The sequence below is a fragment of the Macaca nemestrina genome, chromosome 10, assembly GCF_043159975.1.
Source record: "Macaca nemestrina isolate mMacNem1 chromosome 10, mMacNem.hap1, whole genome shotgun sequence".
In the NCBI taxonomy this organism is placed as follows: Eukaryota; Metazoa; Chordata; class Mammalia; order Primates; family Cercopithecidae; genus Macaca; species Macaca nemestrina.
Genome location: NC_092134.1, coordinates 84,041,137 through 84,057,675, shown reverse-complemented (window position 1 = coordinate 84,057,675; position 16,539 = coordinate 84,041,137). Strand labels below are relative to the sequence as shown.

Genomic DNA, 16,539 nt, shown 5'->3' with positions numbered 1-16,539 from the left:
AAAGCAGGAGAAGGGCAAGGGATAGAGGGTACCTGTGTATGCAAGGTAGTGGTATAACATACTGTGGAATTCAAACCAGTTAAGGAGGGGAGGACATGAAGTGGCTAAGAGATGGTGAAAAGATGGGAGAAGCAGTGGATGGAAGGTCCTGGTGGGATCAGAAGCTGCTGGAGTTTGGGTATGTGAGAGACTGAACCATGAAGATAGTGGGTCATTGTTGGACAGTGGGAGATAATTGATATTGTGAAAGCATGATCATGGGCTGAGGGGGTGAAGGACAAGATAGTGGAGGTGAGAAATGTAAAGAACTGAGACAAGGAATTCAGAGAGATAGGGTATGGAAAGATTATCTTTGTGAAATCACTGAGAGTTAAGATAGTAGTATAGAAAGTCACAGTAAGCCAGGTAATGCGTAATAGGATTTTCATAGGATATTCAATGTAATGTTATGTGTTTTTTTAGGGAATAAGGAGGGAGACAGATTTGGAAACATCTGTGAGGAGCAAGGAGGACAATTACCTCACCCCCAGGTCCAGTGGTATGAGAGGTATGGGGAAGGTAACTTATACCACTTTCGGGCCTCAGTGGCCAGTGTGGCCCCAGAGGAAAACCAGCTTTTTTTTTTTTTTTTTTTTTTTTTTTTTGAGACGGAGTCTTGCTGTGTCACCCAGGCTGGAGTGCAATGGCCAGATCTCGGCTCACTGCAAGCTCCGCCTCCCGGGTTCACGCCATTCTCCTGCCTCAGCCTCCCGAGTAGCTGGGACTACAGGCACCCGCCACCTCGCCCGGCTAGTTTTTTTTTGTATTTTTTATTAGAGACGGGGTTTCACCGTGTTAGCCAGGATGGTCTCGATCTCCTGACCTCGTGATCCGCCCGTCTCGGCCTCCCAAAGTGCTGGGATTACAGGCTTGAGCCACCGCGCCCGGCCGAAAACCAGCTTTTAATTAGAGCAAGAAGTTGAAGGGAATATTCAGAGAAGTTGCTGAAAATGTAGGGAACAGTAGAAGCGTTTCAAAATTTGGAGAGGTGGGTGACACATGGAGACAGAGCTAGAGATATGCAGAACAGTGTGGGGATTAGAATGTGGGAGATGAGGCTGGGCGTGGTGGCTCATGCCTGTAATCCCAGCACTTTGCGAGGCTGAGGTGGGTGGATCGCCTGAGGTCAGGAGTTTGGGACCAGCCTGATCAACTTGGTGAAAACCCATCTCTACTAAAAATACAAAAATTGGCCGGGCGCGGTGGCTCAAGCCTGTAATCCCAGCACTTTGGGAGGCGAGGTCGGGAGATCGAGACCATCCTGTCTAACACGGTGAAACCCCGTCTCTACTAAAAATACAAAAAACTAGCTGGGCGTAGTGGTGGGCGCCTATAGTCCCAGCTACTCGGGAGGCTGAGGCAGGAGAATGGGGAGAACCCGGGAGGCGGAGCTTGCGGTGAGCCGAGATCGCGCCACCGCACTGCAGCCTGGGTGACTGAGCAAGACTCCGTCTCAAAAAAAAAAAAAAAAAAAATACAAAAATTGGCCAGGCGCGGTGATGTGCTCCTGTAATCCCAGCTACTCAGGAGGCTGAAGCAGGAGAATCGCTTCAACCTGGGAGGTTGAGGTTGCAGTGAGCTGAGACTGCGCCACTGCACATTCTAGCCTGGGCAACAGAACTAGACTGTGTCTCAAAATAATAATAATAATAATAATAATGTGGGAGATGAGAGATGTGGGAGTCTGGGGCTTCTTTGATGGACAGCATAAGCAGAGATAAAGAACCTGAAGAGATTAGGCCTGGTGGAGAGCAGGCAGGCACTGGAGGTGAGGGTGGGAGTGTCGGGAGGGAGCAGGGGAGTTCTTACCTAGATCCCCTGCTGACACACCTGTTCATGATGGAGAGGAGTGTCTCACTCCAGGTGTAAGCGGTTCTCTTTTGATAAATCCTGTGGGCTCTCTCTTTATGATCACATATTAATGCCTTTTGCTTTTAAGTATTTATTTTTTTTGAGGTAGGGTCTTGCTATGTTATAACCCAGCCTGGCTTCAAACTTATGGGCTCAAGCAATCATCCTGCCTCAGCCTACTGGGTAGCTGGAACTACAGTCGTGCACCACTGTGCCTGGCTTTTTCACTTTAAGTCTTTTTGTCTGTGTTACTAATATTAATGAATGAATACCAATAAGATTTTTTGTTTTTTTGTTTTTTTTTTTGAGATGGAGTCTTGCTCATCGCCCAGGCTGGAGTGCAGTGGCGCGATCTCGGCTCACTGCAAGCTCCGCCTCCTGGGTTCATGCCATTCTCCTGTCTCAGCCTCCCGAGTAGCTGGGACTACAGGCGCCCGCCACCGCGCCCAGCTAATTTTTTATATTTTTAGCAGAGACGGGGTTTCACGGTGTTAGCCAAGATGGTCTCCATCTCCTGACCTTGTGATCCGCCCGCCTCGGCCTCCCAAACTGTTGGGATTACAGGCGTGAGCCACCGCGCCCGGCCAGATTTTTTGATTAATGTTTGTGTAGCACATTTTTTTAAAACCATCTTTTAAATTGTCAGCCCTCTGACTTGGTAAGCTGTACATAGTTGTATTTCAAAAATCTGATTGTCTTGATGAATATAATATTTTCATATTTAATGTGATTACTGATAGTTTAGACTTATTTCTGCTGTTTTCATTTATACATGTTTTTTGAACCACACTTTTTTTTTTTTTTTAAATATATATTTTTTCCCCTGACAGGGTCTCTCTCTGTTGCCCTGGCTGGAGTGCAGTGGTGCAATCATGGCTTACTGCAGCCTCAAACTCCTGGGCTCAATCTATCCTCCTGCCTCAGCCTTCTGAGCAATTGGGACTACAGGCATGTGCCACCATGCTGGACTAATTTTTGTATTCTTTGTAGATACGGGGTTTTGCCATGTTACTCAGGCTGGTCTTGAACTTCTGGCCTCAAGTGATCCACCTGCCTCAGCCTCCCAAAGTGCCAGGATTACAGGCATGAGCCACTGTGCCTAGCCTTGAACCACACTTTTTTTTTTCTTTTTCCTTTTTTTTTTTTTAGAGACTCTTTTTTTTTTTAGGTCACACTCTCTTGCCCAGGCTGGAGTGCAGTGGTATAATCCTAGCTTACTTCAGCCTCAACCTCCCAGGCTCAAGTGATCCTCCCTCTTCAGCTGTACCACTAGGCCCAACTAATTTAAATTTTTTTTTGTAGAGATGGAGTCTCACTATGTTGGCCAGGCTGGTCTTGAACTCCTGGTCTCAAGCAGTCTTCTCACATTGGCCTCCGAAAGTGTTGGGCTTACAGGTGTGAGCCACGGTGACCACACTTCTTATTTGCATTCTGTTGTATATATGGAGTTCTTTTTTCTTCTGATTTTTAAGTTGAACATTCTATTTCTCTTGTTTAGTAGTTAACTGTTAAATTTTTAACATGCATGCTTACTGAAGTCCAAGATTAATATCTTTGCCTTCCTGAATAATTCAGGAACCTCAGAATACTTTTAAGTTGGAAGGGCCCCGCTTCGCCATCTTGCGCAAAGCTGCTAGTGGTCGGCTCTGCCCACCATAACAGGAGGAAGGAGTTCTCGCAAGGCTGGAGTCCTCCGGGCACGCCAGTCGGAGGCGGTTGGCAGAGGTGTCTCCCCAATCCGGTAATGGGGCTGAACGCTACTGGCTTCATGGCCACCCCTCCGCTGCCTCCATCTGGTTCAGCGTCTGTTTGCTGAGGAGGTGGACTAGGGGCGCGGAGTCTGTTCCCTTGGGTGCATAGGTCCGGGTTGATAGAGGCTTTGAGTCCTCATCACCACAGCTGACGGCTCCGAGGGACTAAGCAGGATATATCTTTAGAAATGAGTTGCACAATTGATAAGGCACTTGCTGATGCTAAAACTCTTGTTGAAAGATTAAGAGATCACAACGATGCAGCAGAGTCTCTGATTGAGCAAACCACAGCTCTCAACAAGCGAGTAGAAGCCATGAAGCAGTATCAGGAAGAAATTCAAGAACTTAATGAAGTCACAAGACATCTGCCATGGTCCACATTAGTTATGGGAATCCAGCAATAAAGCAGACATATCAGAGAATTGCAACAAGAAACAAAAGAATTGCGTACATCCCTGGAAGAACATCAGGCAGCCTTGGAACTTATAATGAGCAAGTATAGACAACAATTTTTTTTTTTTTTGAGGCGGAGTCTCGCTCTGTTGCTCAGGCTGGAGTGCAGAGGCGCAGTCTCGGCTCACTGCAAGCTCTGCCTCTCGGGTTCACCGAGTAGCTGGGACTACAGGCCCCTGCCACCACGCCCAGCTAATTTTTGTATTTTTTAGTAGAGACGGGGTTTCACCTTGTTAGCCAGGATGGTCTCGATCTCCTGACCTCGTGAGCCACCGCGCCTGGCCGATAACAAATGTTTAGATTGCTACTGGCTAGCAAAAAAGATGATCCAGGAATAATAATGAAGTTAACAAGAGCAGCACTCCAAGGAACTACAAGCACATGTTGACCAGATAACTGAAGTGGCAGCAGTAATGAAGAAAGCCATTGAAATTGACCAGCAACAGGGTTGCAAGGAACAAGAACTAATATTTCAACTTGAACAAGAAAACAAAGGCTTGAGAGAGATCCTTCAAATAACTCGAGAATCATTTTTGAGCCTAAGGAAAGATGATGTGTTGGAAAGTACTTTGTCAGCATTAGTGACCAACAGTGACTTGAGTCTGAGGAAGAGCTGAAGAGCTTCTGAGTCTGTGAGCTTCTTACATGGCTCCAAATGGTCAAATAAGTGAATGCATGAATGAATGAACAGAAAATTCAATCCTTTATTTTTTTCTCTTTAAATATGTACAGTGCACTGGCTATGAGATAGCAACAAAGATGCATAGTTAATGGTCATAGACTTTATTCCAAAACATAATTGGAAAATAGAAACTGAGCCATTGCCAATTGGTAAAGAAATGAAAGGTTTTCACAGTGACTACTGAATACACCAAGACTACTGAATACACCAACTTTTGGCCATGCTGCTGGCTTTCTGGGTGATTAATTAGGTAAACTTGAATATTCCCAATAAATGTTTGAGATTCATAAAATTATACCAATTTAAAAATACAAAGTTTTGCCACTGTTTTGTGAACGGAAGATTTGCATGCTATCTTTCATCCTTATTTGGTGTCAAAGTTAATACGAAGTTTATGTACCATGAGACTTCAGCTTTAGTGATTGCCTACTTTTACATTTAAATTTTTGTGAAAGAAAACTCAGTTTTAAAGCCTATAAGAATGTGTTATATGTACCATAAACAAAAGTGATAATTTAATTTTAGCAATTTACCATAACTGATACATAGCTAACAATTCTCCATAACTTAGTTTAAGTATAAGAAATTCCATTTCAGGAATGAAAAAGAAGGAATACTACTTTTTTTTTTTTTTTCTGAGGCAGAGTCTCGCTCCGTCGCCCAGGCTGGAGTGCAGTGGCCGGATCTCAGCTCACTGCAAGCTCCGCCTCCCGAGTTTATGCCATTCTCCTGCCTCAGCCTCCCGAGTAGCTGGGACTATAGGCGCCCGCCACCTCACCCGGCTAGTTTTTTGTGTTTTTTTGGTAGAGACAGGGTTTCACCATGTTAGTCAGGATGTTCTCGATCTCCTGACCTCGTGATCCGCCCATCTCAGCCTCCCAAAGTGCTGGGATTACAGGCTTGAGCCACCGCGCCCGGCCAGGAATACTACTTTCTAAGAAAACTTATAGTAGACATATTTAGTAGGTTGAACTACTTTGAAAGAGTAAGTTTTGGTTTGAAGTCAATAATGAAGATGAGATTTGTTTTTCTCCTCTCTGGCTGATTTTTAAGGATATTATGTAGTTCATTTAATTAACAGTTTAAATGTTTGATATGGCAAAATAGGTATGGTAATTTCAAAGTGAATTGGGAATTCCTCTGGCTCATAGAACCCTTTTAAATTAAACTTAAAAAACAAAAGAATTCTGGATCTGTTTTTAAGCTCCATCTGGTCCTCATAACCTGTAAGATTTTTCTTAAAACCTTTCAGCTGAAAGTGGGGATAGAGGTGGGGTAATCTGTGGATTTAGAAGTATTTGTTTTCTGTTGTCTTTTAAAATGTCAAATATGCAGGGCGCGGTGGCTCACTCCTGTAATCCCAGCACTTTGGGAGGCTGAGGTGGGTGGATCATGAGGTCAGGAGTTTGAGACCAGCCTGGCCAACGTGGTGAAACCCCGTCTCTACTAAAAATACAAAAATTAGTGGGGTGTGGAGGCGCGTGCCTGTAATCCCAGCTACTCAGGAGGATGCGGCAGGAGCATCACTTGAACCCGGGAGGCGGAGGTTGCAGTGAGCCGAGATTGTGCCATTGCACTCCAGCCTGGGCAACAGGGCTAGACTCTGTCTCAAAAAATATATACATTAAAAAAAAAAAAAAGTCAAATGTATAGTATGTAAATTTTTAAAAAGCCACCAGTTATAGAAATGTGCTTTAACGGCCGGGCGCGGTGGCTCACGCCTGTAATCCCAGCACTTTGGGAGGCCGAGACGGGCGGATCACGAGGTCAGGAGATCGAGACCATCCTGGCTAACACGGTGAAACCCCGTCTCTACTAAAAAATACAAAAAACTAGCTGGGCGAGGTGGCAGGCGCCTGTAGTCCCAGCTACTCAGGAGGCTGAGGCAGGAGAATGGCGTGAACCCGGGAGGCGGAGCTTGCAGTGAGCTGAGATCCGGCCACTGCACTCCAGCCTGGGCGACAGAGTGAGACTCCGTCTCAAAAAAAAAAAAAAAAAAGAAATGTGCTTTAACATCAGTTGAAACGTAAATTTTCTTATGTCATGGTCATTGTAGTAAAAAGGGATAAAAGAAGAGTGTCAAACATGATGAAATATATCATATGCATTTATATTGAATACATATTAAAGACAGAAAATTCTACTTTGAGTATATAATTTGTTAAATATTACTTTATATAGTAATTTTTATGTATAATTTCATATACTGGTAAAATTCAAAACCACTTTACACTTCAGAATTTTTCTTTTTATTTATTTATTTATTTATTTTATTTATTTTTTTAAGAGACAGAGTCTCGCTCTGTCGCCCAGGCTGGAATGCAGTGGCGGGATCTCGGCTCACTGCAAGCTCCGCCTCCCTGGTTCGCATTATTCATTCTCCTGACTCAGCCTCCTGAGCAACTGGGACTACAGGAGCCCGCCATCACACCCGGCTAATTTTTTTGTATTTTTTTTAGTAGAGACGAGGTTTCACCGTGTTAGCCAGGATGGTCTTGATCTCCTGACCTCGTGATCCACCCACCTCGGCCTCCCAAAGTGCTGAGATTACATGTGTGAGCCACCCTGCCCGGCCAGAATTTTTCTATCTTAAGTTTGGGCTGAGTGAGTTGGATGAGACTGATTGAATAGAAAAGGGCTAATGGCCCAAACATTACATAGATTTCTTTTCTCAGTCAGAGGCCTTATTTGGTATTTTATAAATGACAGTTTTTATTTTTAAACTTTTTTATTGTTTTTGGGAAAATATCCCTTATTTAATGACACATTCATTCAGATACTTTATCCCTGGTAAGAAAGAAAGGAAATAAACTACACAATTGAGATTAAGTCTGAGGCAGTTAATTGAGGCAGCTCTACTATAAAAGATTACTTGATAAATAACTATTTTTGTAAACAAGTTGGTTTAACTTATTCTTGGTCTTTTTGCTTGGATATGAATATAAGATCATGATATTTAAGGTCTTGATGTTATTTAGTGACACTTTTCCATACTGTTATTATTATTATTATTATTTTTGGTTGTTGTTAAACAGAACCTTAAGTTTATGTCTGAGGTAGGTACTGCATAGGAACCTATTTTATTATTAAAGATGAGTGATTAAAAAAACGAATGCTTTAGTTATATTCCTTCTGTATGCTTCAGTCTTACTTAATTTTTTGGTAGTTTAGTTCCACCTTAAACCGTGCTTACTGTGAAATATTTAAGGCTGGGGTTGGTGGCTCACACCTGTAATCCCAGCACTTTGGGAGGTGGAGGCAGGTGGATCACCTGAGGTTAGGAGTTCGAGACCAGCCTGGCCAACATGGCGAAACCCCGTCTCTACTAAAAATACAAAAATTAGCTGGGCGTGGTGGTGGGGGCCTGTACTCCCAGCTACTCAGGAGGCTGAGGCAGGAGAATTACTTGAACCCAGGAGGTGGAGGTTGCGGTGAGCCGAGATCATGCCACTGCACTCCAGCCTGGGCAATAGAGTGAGACTCTGTCTCAAAAAAAAAAAAAAAAATGTGTATATATATTTCAAATCCACAGATAAAAATAGAGAGTAGGGCGGGCATGGTGGCTCACGCCTGTAATCCCAGCACTTTCGGAGGCTGAGGTGGGTGGATCACCTGAGGTCAGGAGTTTGAGACCAGCCTGGCCAACATGGTGAAACCCCGTCTTTACTAAAAATACAAAAATTAGCCAGGTGTGGTGGCAGGCGCCTGAAATCCCAGCTACTTGGGAGGCTGAGGCAGGAGAATTGCTTGAACCTAGGGGGCGGAGGTTGTGGTGAGCAGAGATCACGCCACTTCACTACTCCAGCCTGCGCAAAACTGTGAAACTCTGTCCAAAAAAAAAAAAAAAAGAGAGTAATATAGTAACATCTGTGTACTCACAGTGCTTTGTGTCATCTTAATTATGCCAATTGGCTTCATATCTTTTTTTTTAATTGTGGACATTTTCAACAGTAAAAATGGAAAGAATAATATAATTGACTCTCATGTAGACTCGTCTAGCTTCAGTGATTATTAACATTTTTTCCATTCTTAGTTTCCTCTATTCTTCCCACTCACTACTTTTGATGAGTATTGTCAACATTATCCATCCTTTTCTAAAATTCTCCATCAGCCTTTCATCCAGTGATTTTAGCAGCCATTGATGATTGTTGACTAGATCCATTCTTATTTTAAGGCATACAAAATAGGGATTTTTTTTCCAATTTTATTATTCTGTATTTATTAGGTAGAATTTTTCTATAAAGACTTTTTCCTTCATTAACTTTTTGATTACTTTGAAATATGGTTTGTACAGGAAAGGCAGAATTATTTATCTTTGTATTTAGAATAATGAAATGACTTAGTGCCCCACTAACCTCCAAAAGTGACTAATGTGTTTTGTTTGTTTTAGAGTGTGATTATAAATTAATGGATATTTATGTATTTAATATATTTCAGGCACCATAGACATTATTCTTATTGATGTTCATATTGTCTCATCGTAGTTCAGTGGGAACCCATTTAATTTGGCTCCTTTGTCTTTTTGATGTGACCCCAGTAGTCTTTGATAGCTTTCCTGTTTTATGCGACAAGAAAACTGAGGCTCATCTGTTTATTTCCTTTCAATAGCAGGCCACTGTTCCTCGCTATTTTTATGTTTATTTTTGTAGAGACAGGGTCTCCCTATGTTGCCCAGGCTGGTGGTGTTGAAATCCTGCACTCAAGTGATCTTCCTGCCTCAAGTGATGTTACTGTCTCAGATTACAGGCATGAGCCACTGCTCTGGCCAGCCCTCCAACTTGTTTTTCAAAGTCTTTTTTGCTATTCCAAGACTTTTGCATTTTCATATGGATTTTAGAACTAGTTTGCTGGACTGGGCATAGTGGCCCACCCCTGTAATCCCAGCACTTTGGGAGGCTGTAGTGGGCAGATTGCTTGAGCCCATGTTGCCTGGGCAACATGGCGAAACCCTGTCTTTACCAAAAATACAAAAATTAGCCCGGCTTCATGATGTGCACCTGCAGTCGCGGCTACTCGGGAGGCTGAGGTGGGATGGATCACTTGAGTTTAGGAGGCAGAGGTTGCATTGAGCTGAGATCAAGCCACTACACTCCTGTCTGGGGGACAGAGCAAGACTTTGTCTCCAAAAAAAAAAAAAAATAGAGAACTAGTTTGCTGGATTCTGCAAAAAGTCTTCTGGGATTTTGATTGAGATTGCATTAAATCTATTGAATCAGTTTGGGGAGAATTGGCATGCTAACAATATTGAGTCTTCTAACCTGTGAACAGGTAGATATATAACTCCTTTTATTTAGGTCTTTAATCTCTCTCCATGATGTGTAGTCTTCAGTGTTCAGATCTTTCACATCTTTTTTTTTTTTTCAGATTTATCTTTACAGATTTTATATTTGGTGCTTTGTATTTGTAGTTTTCATTGGTGATTGTTTGTTGCTAGTATATAAGAATACAGGCCGGGCGCGGTGGCTTACGCCTATAATCCCAGCACTTTGGGAGGCCGAGGTGGGTGGATCACGAGGTCAGGAGATCGAGACCATGGTGAAACCCCGTCTCTACTAAAAATACAAAAAAAATTAGCTGGGCACAGTGGTGGGCGCCTGTAGTCCCAGCTACTCGGGAGGCTGAGGCAGGAGAATGGCGTGAACCCGGGAGGCGGAGCTTGCAGTGAGCCGAGATCGCACCACTGCACTGCAGCCTGGGCTAGAGAGCAAGACTCCGTCTCAAAAAAAAAAAAAAAAAAAAATACAATAGATTTTTCTATATTGACATTATATTCTGCAACCTTGCTAAACTCATTTACTATTATTTTTTAGATTTCATCAGATAGTTTTTTCACAGATGATCATGTCATCTATGAATAAAGACAACTTTAAGGCCGGGTGCGGTGCCTCACACCTGTAATCCCAGCAGTTTGGGAGGCTGAGGCGGGCGGATCACCTGAGGTCAGGAGTTCGAAACCAGCCTGGCCAACATGGTGAAACCCTGTCTCTACTAAAAATACAAAAAAAAAAAAAATTAGCTGGGTTTGGTGGCAGAGGCCTATAATCCCAGCTACTCAGGAGGCTGAGGCAGGAGAATCCCTTGAACTTGGGAGGTGGAGGTTGCAGTGAGCCAAGATCGCACCACCGTACTCCGCCCAGGTGATAGAGCGAGACTCTGTCTCGGGCCAAAAAAAAAAAAAAAAGGGACAGTTTTACTTCTTTTTCTTTTTAATCTGGATTCCTTTTACTTCTTAATTTAAAAATTTTTAAATTTAAAATATTTTTTATTTACAGAGATGGAGTCTTACTGTGTTCCTCAGGCTAGTCTCAACACTCCTGTCTTGGCCTCCCAAAGTGCTGGGATTATAGGCGTGAGCTACTGTGCCCAGCCTTCTTTTCTTTTTTTTGCCTGATTGCTCTGGCTGGAACCTCCAATATAATGTTGAAGAGAAGCAGTGAAAGTAAATATCCTTGTGTTGTTCCTATCTTAGAGACACTACAACCTTGTTTTTCAGATTTTTTTTTTTTTTTGAGATAGAGTGGATGGAATGCAATGTCATGATCTTGGCTCACCGCAACCTCCTCCTCCCTGGTTCAAGCAATTCTCCTGCCTCAGCCTCCCAAGTAGCTGGGATTAAGGCGCCTGTCACCATGCCCAGCTAATTTTTTTGTATTTTTATTAGAGACGGGGTTTCATCATGTTGATCAGGCTGGTCTTGAACTCCTGACCTCAGGTGATACACCCGCCTCAGCCTCCCAAAGTGCTGGGATTACAGGTATGAGCCACCATGCCTGACCCAGATTGTTATTTTACTTTTTTTTGGTGGTAAGAATACTTCACGTGAAATCTACCCTTCTAACAAATCTTTTGTTGTACATACTGTAATATTAACTATAAGGACAATCTTTTACAGCAGACCTGTAGAACTTAATCAGCTTGCTGAATAGCAACTCTTCATTTCCCCCTCTCCCCAGCCCCTGGCAACTACCATGCTACTTTCTGCATCTGTGTGTTTGAGTATTTTATATACCTCTGTAAGTGGTATCATGTATTATTTGTCCTGTGACTGGCTTCTTTCACTTAGCATAATGCTTCACGGTTCATCCATGTTGTCACATGTGGCAAGATTTCATTTTTAAAGGCTTAATAATGTTCCATTGTATGTGTATACTACATTTTATTGTTAATTCATCCGTTGATGTACATTTAGGTTGTTTCTACATCTTGGCCATTGTGAATAATGCTACAGTAAACATGTGTCCCTCAAGATCCTGATTTCAGTTCTTTTGGATAAATATCCAGAAGTGAGATTAGCGGATCATGTCATACATTTTCCATAGCAACTACACCGTTTTACCTTCCCATCAACACTGTACAAGGGTTTTAGCATCTCCTTGTCTTCATCGTATTCTTTTTCTTGGGGTGCTGTCTTTCATTGCTGATTTCCTCATGGGAGGTTTGTTTGTCTGTCTGTGTATGTGTGTGTATTTTCTTTAACTCTGAACTTGAGTCCTATGTACCTTAGATTGTGGAAGCTTCCCTACTGCATAGTTTCTCCTTTGCTTCTACTGTGGTACTATTTCATTCTTTAGTTCTGAATCTTATTTATGATAAAGTGTCAGCTTGGGTCCCTCTACCACATGTGTAGTATGAATTTAGATCTCACATCTGTGAATGGTACAGGACTAGGATCCAGTTTCTTCCAGGTAACTTTTTCCATTCCTAGTCCCAAATGCAAGACTTTCTCTTCTCCTAGCTAGTGAGCTGTTTCTACTTCTCATTTCATGGATGGAGCAGTCCTTTTTGTTTCTTAATTTATGCTCAGTTCCATCTTGTTTTGGGCTGAGTACATGGCCTGTGGCCTAAACTCTTCTGTAACTCCTAGCCCTTTAGGCATCTGTCTGATTCAGGTATTCGTGTGTATCATTTGGCTTCCACTCTGGACTTCAGCTCTGTAATAGCCTTTTAAATGAGCTTCTCTGATTCCACTCTTGTACCCCTAATAATCCATTCCCAACACAGTGATCATTTATTTTATTTACATTTTAGTGCCTATGTTGTTAGCTTCATCTGGCACCATTCCTACCCTCTGGTTACTCTGGCCATTTATTTCCCTAATGTCTGGTGTTCCCACTCACTTCAGGGCCTTTGTACTTGCTATTCCCTCTGTCTGGAATGTTCTTCACTGCCACCACCCCTTCCCTTGTTATTACCTTCTCATTTTTCGGCTCTGACCTCAGTTATCACTTCCTGAGAGAAGTCTTTGCTGACTCCTCACTTCGTTTCAGGTTTCTCTCTCCCTGTGGATATCACCGCATCCTAAACTTTATTTTCATGGCAGGTATCATAGTTTTTTATTAGAATGTAAACTGTCTGAGGGTAGGAACTTTGTCTTGCTTGTCACTGTATTTCCTGTCCTGAGAAGAGTGCTTATACAAGTAGGTATTAAAATGATGTTGAGTGGGTGCATGTATTTGAGCAGTTTCCTCCATTAGACTGTAAGCTAGGAGAGTGCAAGACATTTCCGTTTTGCTCACTAGTATATTCCCCAGTGCCTAGTATAGAACCTGGCATATTATAAGCGCTCAATAAATATTTACTGGCCGGCTGGATGCTGTGGCTCACTCCTGTAATGCCACAGCTTTGGGAGGCTAAGATGGGAGGATCCCTTAAGGCCAGGAGTTTGAGACCAACCTGGGTAACATAACAAGACCCTATCTCTACAAAAAATAAAAAAAGCTAGCTGGGTATGGTAGTGCGTGCCTGTTGTCTTAACTACTTGGAAGGCTGGCGTGGGAAGACCACTTGAGCCCAGGAGTTTGAGGCTTCAGTGAGCTATGATGATGTCATTGCATTCCAGCTTGAGCAGCAGAGTGAGACTCCTAGCTCTTAAAAAAAAAAAAAAAAGGGGGGGCCAGGCGCGGTGGCTCAAGCCTGTAATCCCAGCACTTTGGGAGGCCGAGATGGGCGGATCATGAAGTCAGGAGATCGAGATCGAGACCATCCTGGCTAACCTGGTGAAACCCCGTCTCTACTAAAAAATACAAAAAACTAGCCGGGCGAGGTGGTGGGCGCCTGTAGTCCCAGCTACTCGGGAGGCTGAGGCAGGAGAATGGCATAAACCCGGCAGGTGGAGCTTGCAGTGAGCTGAGATCTGGCCACTGCACTCCAGCCTGGGCGACAGAGCAAGACTCTGTCTCAAAAAAAAAAAAAAAAAAAAAAAGGATAAATTGGCCGAGCATGATGGCCCACATCTGGAGTCCCAGCACTTTGGGAGGCCGAGGTGGGCAGATCATTTGAGCTCAGGAATTTGAGACCAGCCTGGGCAACATGGCAAAACCCCATCTCTACAAAAAATACAAATATTAGTGGTGTGAGCCTGTGGTCCCAGCTACTCAGGAGGCTGAGGTATGAGGATTGTTTGGGCCAGGGAGGTGCAGATTGCAGTGAGATCAAGCCACTGCACTCCAGCCTGGGAGACAGAGGGAGACTCTGTCTCATAAAAAAAAAAAAAAAAATTTGATGGCCGACTGAATGAATGAATGAATAAGTAATTTTAAATGAGGATGGGGGCCAGACTAGGGCCAGTTCATAAAGAATTTTATTTGTAATGCTAAGAAGCTTGAATTTGAACTTTAGATAAGGGGGTTTTAAGCAGGAGAATGCCATGAACAGGCTTACATTCAATGTAGAAGGATCCCCTCAGCAGCTATGTGGAGACTGGTTGGAACGTTACAGAATATTGGTGTACTCCAGGGAAGATTGAAGTCCTAATAGAAGGAAGGTGGAATAGAAAAGATAAATTCAAGAGAATTTAGAAATAGGCAGGATTGGATTGGATGAAGATGGGAGAATAAGGGGAAGAACGTGTGTCACTTCCTGGGTTTCTTGTCTGGGAGACTAAGTAGTGCCACCCACATGGGCACTGTAGGAAGAAGGACAGGCTTGGGAGTGGATGAACTTAGTTGAGATGTGTTAAATTTTTAAACATGAGAAATATGGAAAATTTAATTGATGGTATATTTACTTGGATTATGGATATTCTTTTTTTTCCCCTCACACACTTAATCCTTTATATGTAAATATAGAAATCCCGCCCACCCCCATGTTTTCCAGAAAATGATTTGAGTTAAATAGCTCTTTTACTAGGAACATGTTCAGTTTGAGTCTCCTGTGGGATATCCAGGTGGAGATGTACATTAGGTAATAGGGAGCTCGGTTGAAAAGGTCTATTTCTGTATTATTTCCTACAATTTCAATGAAAACAGCCTGACAATTTTGACTTTTTCTATCTTAGGCTGTTTTAGCATGCGTTGTCTCCAATACTTGCAAAGCTGCCCTAGATTTTTCTTCCTTTTGTTTTTGTCCTTCCTCTTTATTTTGCCTTTGCCAGACTCAAGGGCTTCTCACCTTCTGACCCCTGCATTTCCCCCATGTCCACATACGTCTTAGTGTCTTTTTTTCTAATTTTTTTCTCAAAGAGCATATAATTCTTTTTTTTCCTTTGGTTTTCAGGGTTCATTTTCATCAAAGTTATATGTGAATATGGTTTATAGAATCAAATAGTTTTGTAAAGCTTGTTTTAAAAAAGCAGCACCCCCCTTTATTTCCCTTTTCTCAGAAGCACTTTTAGCTTTTTTAGTTTGTATTTTTGTTACCTCCATTTCTGTAATAACATGCTTATATTGCTATTTCTAATTTCATCAGTTATAAGACACACCATTACTTGATGTACTACTAGAAAAGGGAAATAAGCCCAAGATGGACAGTCTATTAAGGGCCATGCATAAAGCTGGGAAACTACATGAGAATGGAAATGAGATGTAAACCCACCTTACAGAAAGGCATAGCAAGGCAGCTTGTGTCTCAACTTTGATGGTATGTAGGAGGGCTAAAAACTTTCATGGGAATTTAAACTGGTTCTAGGTCTGAATTCACACTCCCTATGTGGTACAACAAAATTTAAGCAGAGATTCTAATTAAAAGTTGTTTCAGATTGGTAGTGCCTCAGGTGCTTGAAAGAAACAAATAGCAATTATACGATGTCATTAATTGTGCTTGGTTTTCAGAGATGTTAAAATATGAAAAAAATATGGTACCATGTACCAGGCACTGTTCTTATTGCTTGAGATAAACTGTGAACAAAACAGACCTTCTCTGTCTTCTTTGAGTTTATATTCTGGAGAGGGGAATGTTTAGACAGAATAAGAATATACATGGTATACTAGATGTTGCAGATATCTAAGTAAGATGACTAAAAATTGACCATCAGATTTAGTAATTTGGAAGTTGTTAGCTGATCTTGACAGGAGAGGCTTTGGTAGGTTAGTCAGGAAGCAAAAGCCTCTTGGGGTGATTTTGAGAGAGAATGGGAAGATGGGAATTGGAGACAGTTACAGCTTCTTGGAGTGTTGCTGTCAAGGAGAGCAGAGAAACGGGTAAGTAGCTGGAGAGGAAACTGGGGTTATGGCTTATCTTTTTCAATGAGATAATTAACAGTGTGTTTCTACAGTGCTGATGAGAATGCACCAGTAGAGAGGGAAATATTGCTGATGCAGGAGGGAAAAGGGGGAATGACTTGGCAATAGGCTTTGGAGTCTAGCGTTCAAGTGGAGGAGTTGGCTGTAGGTAAGAGCAGTCAGTTCATCTACAGTGAATAACAGGAGAGAGGACAGGGCAAATGGTGGGCCGCCTTCTTTCACTGAGCAACTGGAAGGAAGGACAGCAGCTAGGAGTGAGCATGGGCGAGAAAGTGTTCATTGATAGCTTGAGGAAAGAGAAAAT

At 42.6% G+C, this 16,539-nt stretch overlaps 1 protein-coding gene and 1 pseudogene across 2 annotated transcripts in view; both read left to right on the top strand.

Annotated features, from left to right (window-relative positions):
- LOC105492875 (spermatogenesis associated serine rich 2) overlaps positions 1-16,539 on the top strand; it is a 168,443-nt gene that overhangs the window by 12,568 nt on the left and 139,336 nt on the right. The gene's annotated exons all lie outside the window — the stretch shown is intronic.
- LOC105492874 (FGFR1 oncogene partner 2 homolog) lies at positions 1,388-6,669 on the top strand (annotated as a pseudogene).